This window comes from Scyliorhinus canicula, chromosome 25 (assembly GCF_902713615.1).
Source record: "Scyliorhinus canicula chromosome 25, sScyCan1.1, whole genome shotgun sequence".
In the NCBI taxonomy this organism is placed as follows: domain Eukaryota; kingdom Metazoa; phylum Chordata; class Chondrichthyes; order Carcharhiniformes; family Scyliorhinidae; genus Scyliorhinus; species Scyliorhinus canicula.
Window position 1 is genome coordinate 3,312,001 of NC_052170.1, and position 7,792 is coordinate 3,319,792.

The window sequence follows — 7,792 nt, forward strand, 5'->3', positions numbered from 1 at the left end:
AGAAAACCTGAGGCTTGGTTCACCCTGAGTTCACCAATTGTTAGGAACAACTCTCTGGATTCACAATTGTAAATTTTTGCTTTTAATTTTCTACATTTCAAATAAAATATTTTATTCACAAAGCCACCTGATGGTGACAGGTTACTGTGTGACGTGTGTGTGCCTTCTGTGGGATGTCTGTGTCACACCTGTGTCATCTGTGTGATGCCACGTCTGTGTGATGTCTGTGTGATGTCTGTGTGACGCATGCGTGTCGTCTGTGTGATTTCACGTCTGTGTGATGTCTGTGTGATGTCTGTGTGTTGTCTATGTGATTTCACGTCTGTGTGATGTCACGTCTGTGTGATGTCACGTCTGTGTGATGTCACGTCTGTGTGATGTCACGTCTGTGTGATGTCTATGTGATGTCACGTCTGTGTGATGCCACGTCTGTGTGATGTCTGTGTGTTGTCTGTGTGATGTCACGTCTGTGTGATGCCTCTGTCGTCTGTGTGACATCTGTGTGACGTCCATGTGATGTCAGTGGGACAGCTGTGTGATGTCTGTGTGTCTTCTGCGAGATGTCTGTATGACTGTGACATCTGTGTGACGTCTGTATGTCTGTGTGATGCCTGTGTCAAATCTGTGAAACATCTGTGTGATGTCTGGACGTCTGTGACGTCTGTGTGTCATATGTGTGACATCTGTGTGTGTCTTTGTGACATGCGTGACGTCTGTGGGATGTCTGTGTAACTTCTAGTGTGTCTGTGTGAAATCTGGGTGACTCTGTATGATGTCTCTGTGATATGTCTGTGATATGTCTGTGGGATGTCTGTGGGATGTCTGTGGGATGTCTGTGGGATGTCTGTGGGATGTCTGTGGGATGTCTGTGGGATGTCTGTGGGATGTCTGTGGGATGTCTGTGGGATGTGGGATGTCTGTGGGATGTCTGTGGGATGTCTGTGGGATGTGGGATGTCTGTGGGATGTCTGTGGGATGTCTGTGGGATGTCTGTGGGATGTCTGTGGGATGTCTGTGGGATGTCTGTGGGATGTCTGTGGGATGTCTGTGGGATGTCTGTGGGATGTCTGTGGGATGTCTGTGGGATGTCTGTGGGATGTCTGTGGGATGTCTGTGATATGTCTGTGGGATGTCTGTGGGATGTCTGTGGGATGTCTGTGGGATGTCTGTGGGATGTCTGTGGGATGTCTGTGGGATGTCTGTGGGATGTCTGTGGGATGTCTGTGATATGTCTGTGGGATGTCTGTGGGATGTCTGTGGGATGTCTGTGGGATGTCTGTGGGATGTCTGTGATATGACACTGACCCTCTGACAGTGCAGCGCTCCCTCAGTACTGACCCTCTGACAGTGCAGCACTCCCTCAGTACTGACCCTCTGACAGTGCAGCACTCCCTCAGTACTGACCCTCTGAAAGTGCAGCACTCCCTCAGTACTGACCCTCTGACAGTGCGGCATTCCCTCAGTACTGACCCTCTGACAGTGCGGCACTCCCTCAGTACTGACCCTCTGACAGTGCGGCACTCCCTCAGTACTGACCCTCTGACAGTGCAGCACTCCCTCAGTACTGACCCTCTGACAGTGCAGCACTCCCTCAGTACTGACCCTCTGACAGTGCGGCGCTCCCTCGGTACTGACCCTCTGACAGTGCGGCACTCCCTCAGTACTGACCCTCTGACAGTGCAGCACTCCCTCAGTACTGACCCTCTGACAGTGCGGCACTCCCTCAGTACTGACCCTCTGACAGTGCGGCGCTCCCTCAGTACTGACCCTCTGACAGTGCAGCGCTCCCTCAGTACTGACCCTCTGACAGTGCAGCACTCCCTCAGTACTGACCCTCTGACAGTGCGGCACTCCCTCAGTACTGACCCTCTGACAGTGCAGCACTCCCTCAGTACTGACCCTCTGACAGTGCAGCGCTCCCTCAGTACTGACCCTCTGACAGTGCGGCGCTCCCTCGGTACTGACCCTCTGACAGTGCGGCACTCCCTCAGTACTGACCCTCTGACAGTGCAGCACTCCCTCAGTACTGACCCTCTGACAGTGCGGCACTCCCTCAGTACTGACCCTCTGACAGTGCGGCGCTCCCTCAGTACTGACCCTCTGACAGTGCGGCACTCCCTCAGTACTGACCCTCTGACAGTGCAGCACTCCCTCAGTACTGACCCTCTGACAGTGCGGCACTCCCTCAGTACTGACCCTCTGACAGTGCGGCGCTCCCTCAGTACTGACCCTCTGACAATGCAGCACTCCCTCAGTACTGACCCTCTGACAGTGCAGCATTCCCTCAGTACTGACCCTCTGACAGTGCGGCGCTCCCTCGGTACTGACCCTCTGACAGTGCGGCACTCCCTCAGTACTGACCCTCTGACAGTGCGGCACTCCCTCAGTACTGACCCTCTGACAGTGCAGCACTCCCTCAGTACTGACCCTCTGACAGTGCGACACTCCCTCAGTACTGACCCTCTGACAGTGCGGCACTCCCTCAGTACTGACCCTCTGACAGTGCGGCACTCCCTCAGTACTGACCCTCTGACAGTGCAGCACTCCCTCAGTACTGACCCTCTGACAGTGCAGCATTCCCTCAGTACTGACCCTCTGACAGTGCGGCACTCCCTCAGTACTGACCCTCTGACAGTGCGGCACTCCCTCAGTACTGACCCTCTGACAGTGCAGCACTCCCTCAGTACTGACCCTCTGACAGTGCAGCACTCCCTCAGTACTGACCCTCTGACCTTGCAGTACTCCCTCAGTACTGACCCTCTGACAGTGCGGCACTCCCTCAGTACTGACCCTCTGACAGTGCAGCACTCCCTCAGTACTGACCCTCTGACAGTGCAGCACTCCCTCAGTACTGACCCTCTGACAGTGCAGCACTCCCTCAGTACTGACCCTCTGACAGTGCGGCGCTCCCTCAGTACTGACCCTCTGACAGTGCGGCACTCCCTCAGTACTGACCCTCGGACAGTGCAGCACTCCCTCAGTACTGACCCTCTGACAGTGCGGCACTCCCTCAGTACTGAGCCTCGGACAGTGCAGCACTCCCTCAGTACTGACCCTCTGACAGTGCAGCACTCCCTCAGTACTGACCCTCTGACAGTGCAGCACTCCCTCAGGACTGACCCACTGACAGTGCAGCACTCCCTCAGCACTGACCCTCTGACAGTGCAGCACTCCCTCAGTACTGACCCTCTGACAGTGCAGCACTCCCTCAGTACTGACCCTCGGACAGTGCAGCACTCCCTCAGTACTGACCCTCTGACAGTGCGGCACTCCCTCAGTACTGACTCTCTGACAGTGCAGCACTCCCTCAGTACTGACCCTCTGACAGTGCAGCACTCCCTCAGTACTGACCCTCTGACAGTGCAGCACTCCCTCAGGACTGACCCACTGACAGTGCAGCACTCCCTCAGCACTGACCCTCTGACAGTGCAGCACTCCCTCAGTACTGACCCTCTGACAGTGCAGCACTCCCTCAGTACTGACCCTCGGACAGTGCAGCACTCCCTCAGTACTGACCCTCTGACAGTGCGGCACTCCCTCAGTACTGACCCTCTGACAGTGCGGCACTCCCTCAGTACTGACCCTCTGACAGTGCAGCTCTCCCTCAGTACTGACCCTCTGACAGTGCAGCACTCCCTCAGTACTGACCCTCTGACAGTGCAGCACTCCCTCAGTACTGACCCTCTGACAGTGCAGCGCTCCCTCAGTACTGACCCTCTGACAGTGCAGCACTCCCTCAGTACTGAACCTCTGACAGTGCAGCACTCCCTCAGTGCTGATCCTCTGACAGTGCAGCACTCCCTCAGTACTGACCCTCTGACAGTGCAGCACTCCCTCAGTACTGACCCTCTGACAGTGCAGCGCTCCCTCAGTACTGACCCTCTGACAGTGCAGCACTCCCTCAGTACCGACCCACTGACAGTGCGGCACTCCCTCAGTACTGACCCTTCGATGGTGTCGTTCTCTCTTGCAGCATCACTTTCTGCGTCATCACCAGTGCCACTTCAGACCGAGATAGGGAATCATAGAATGCCTGCAGTGCAATGGAGGCCATTTGGCCCATCATGTCTGCACCCACCCTCCGACAGAGCCCCCTACCTAGGCCCACACCTCTTCCCTACCCCTGTAATTCCGGAACCCTTCTGACCTGTACATCTTTGGACGCTAAGGGCAACTTTTCATGGCCAATCCACCTAACCTGCACATCTTTGGACTGTGGGAGGAAACCAGAGCACCCGGAGGAAACCCACGCAGACACGGGGAGAACGTGCAGACTCCGCAGAGACAGTGACCCAAGGCCGCTATCGAACCCGGGTCCCTGGTGCTGTGAGGCAGCCGTGCTAAGCTCTGTGCCACCTTGCCACCCAGGGAATAACCGTGAAAATGTTTTCCCAGTGTCTCAGTTGTTCTCTTCAATCAGCACGCACAGTCGGAGCTGAGTAAACTGACCCTGTTACCCCCCTCATCTAAACCTCAGCAATCCCTCTGGAGTTAAATCATTGCGGCAATTCTAGTTCACAATTTCCCCGGAAACAGGAATGGTGATTCACAAGTGGACAGGACTGAATGGAGCACGTTCCGGCAATCCTGTTTATAGGCTGTATTAAACCTGTGTCTTCAAATCATTTCCGTGGTAAGGAAGTGTAATAAATTTCAGCTGTCACAACCGGGCCATTGTAACAGTCTGGTCCTCACCAGAACCGGGCTGTGTGTCGTGGGGGATGGGAGGGTCCGGCCCTGAGGTTTGAGAGGTGAGGACGCTGATCACAGCAACAGATTCTCTGCAAAGTCCTGATACTACCCTGGTGGTGCTGTGGTCGAGTTATACATCAAACAGCCACAGTGAGCCTGGAGCGTGTCACCAGCTGTCTGCTTCAAGAACTAAGGCGTATATATTGCTAACCGTACAGTTGCTGTTTTTGAGCTAGTGTACAATATCCTACCAGTTTTTTTTTCTTCTTTATATCTATATATCTGTGTACATAACTGTAAATACACTATGTTCAAAAACCCAATCAAAAACATTTATAAAAAAAAGAACTAAAGTGGTGATGATGTAGCTGTACAAAACCTTGGTCAGGCCACATTTGGAGTACTGTGTGCAATTCTGGTCGCCTCATTTTAGGAAGGATGTGGAAGCTTTGGAAAAAGTGCAAAGGAGATTTACCAGGATGTTGCCTGGAATGGAGAGTAGGTCATACGAGGAAAGGTTGAGGGTGCTGGGCCTTTTTTCATTAGAATGGAGAAGGATGAGGGGGCGACTTGATAGAGGTGTATAAGATGATTAGGGGAATAGATAGAGTAGACAGTCAGAGACTTTTTCCCCGGGTGGAACAAACCATTACAAGGGGACATACATTTAAGGTGAATGGTGGAAGATATAGGGGGGATGTCAGAGGTAGGTTCTTTACCCAGAGAGTAGTGGGGGCATGGAATGCACTGCCTGTGGAAGTAGTTGAGTCGGAAACATTAGGGACCGTCAAGCGGCTATTGGATAGGTACATGGATTACGGTAGAATGATGGGGTGTAGAATAATTTGTCCTTAATCTAGGACAAAAGTTCGGCACAACATCGTGGGCCGAAGGGCCTGTTTTGTGCTGTATTTTTCTATGTTCTATGTGCCTTTACTCTGCATATGACCATACAAATTAGCAGCAGGAGGAAGCCACGCAAGCCCCTAGTTCTAGATTCTCCCACAAGAGGAAACACCCTCTCCACATCCACACTGTCGATACCTCTGACGATATTAAATCCATAGAATCACGACATTGCAGACAGTGACCTGAGGCCAGAACTGAACCCGGTCCCTGGCGCTGTGAGGCTGTGGTGCAAACCACTATGCCACCCTGCTGATCAAGTCACCTTTGGCTTGTCTAAACCCCAGTGGATTCAACACTAACCTTTCTTTTTTTAAAGTTTAGCGTACCCAATTATTTTTTTCCAATTAAGGGGCTAAATGGCCAATCCACCTACCCTGCACAGCTTTGTGTTGTGGGGACAAAACCCACGCAGACATGGGGTGAATGTGCAAACTCCACACAGACAGTGACCCAGAGTCGGGATCGAACCTGGGACCTCAGCGATACAACACTAACCTCTCCAACCTTCACTCATAAGACAACCTGCCCATTCCTGGTAATAATCTGGTAAACCTTCTCTGAACTGCTTCTATTACATCTACAAAATAATAATCTTTATTATTGCCACAAGTGGGCTTACATTGACACTGCAATGAATTTACTGTCGCCACATTCCGGCGTCTGTTCGGATACACAGAGGGAGAATTCAGAATGTCCAATTCATCTAACAGTCTTACTGGACTTGTGGGAGGTAACTGGAGCACCCGGAGATCTCAAAAGGGATGGTCACTACTTTTTTATTTGTTTATGGGATGTGACTAGAGCAGCATTTATTGCCCATGCATAATTGCCCTTGGGAGGTTGATGGTGAGCCCTCTGGGGAGAACTCCCCTGCTTTTATTTCAGTGTCATGGGATCATTCACATCCACTTGAGAGGGCCTGGGTTTAACATCTTGTGTAAAACATTAGTACCAATTCTGAGGTAGGAAGAGAATCGCCCCAATGAGGTATTTTAATTGATATGCAGTACAGAGTATTGGGGTGCGAAACCTGAATCAAAAGCTAGAATTACAGAGTCCGCTTATCAATCTCTGTGAAAAGGTTGTCTAATGTGCCTGGCTACGAACTGACACCCTGGCAAAACCCCATGAGCAACATTTCCGATTTTAATTCAGTCATTGACTGTGCATCGTCATTGCTCAGGGCTCTGCTGTATCCCAAACTCCACACGGACAGTGACCCAGAGCCGGGATCGAACCTGGGACCTTGGCACCGTGGGGCACCACCCTGATGCTCTAAGATACAATCTGTTTGAACGAATGTATGGTTTCCAATTTTTGCTTGTTCGTCAGTAAGTGTAACGGGCAAACTTGACATTTCAATTTCAATCATCTGATCAGTTGCTGCTGTATTTTGATGAATACGCACCACGTGTGCCCCAATCAGAAATGGCCAGATCCCTGCTTCACCAATACAAACACCGCTCGTTACGAGATATTTTTGTTTAGATTTTGAACTCTCTCCTCTTCCTGAGAATATCTTTGGCAAACCTTAAAGCCTTGTAATGATTTATTATTTCAATGCAAATGATTCTTTGAATGATCCTCTCTCTGTTGTGTTATGCTTCTTCATGTAGCCCAAGCTGCTTCCTTGATGTATACTCTGACAAAGGAAGGTTCGGACTTGGAGATAGGTTTAACATATTTATTGAACACTTAACAATTCTCCTACTTGAGTTCGACTCTCCTGCTAATCTTACTATAGTAACTCAATCTAACTAACCAGTCTGCTCTAAGCCATGCGGTGGGTGTGATGCTTCCTGATCTGCCCGTCTCTCTGAGGGTCCCTATGGAAAGAGAAAGAACATGTGTGCCCTGTCCTTTTATATGGGTCGCCCCCTTGTGGTAGTTTACCTCTGGGTGTCTTGACTGCCCATTGGTCGTGTCCTATCTTACTGGCCTATTGGTTGGATGTCTGTGTGTCATGATGTCTCTGGTGCTCCCTCTAGTGTTTATTTAGTCCCAGTGCATTTACATTAACCCCTAGTGTTTTAGGTTCCATAGAAGGAGTTCTCCAACCTGATCCTGAGACTTCAGGAACAGGAGAAGGCCATTCTGCCCAACGATTTTATGCTATCAATCAATCAGATCGAGGTTGATATCTGTTTCAATTCAATTTGCCCGCCCCCCATTCGATCTTCTCAGCCTCAGG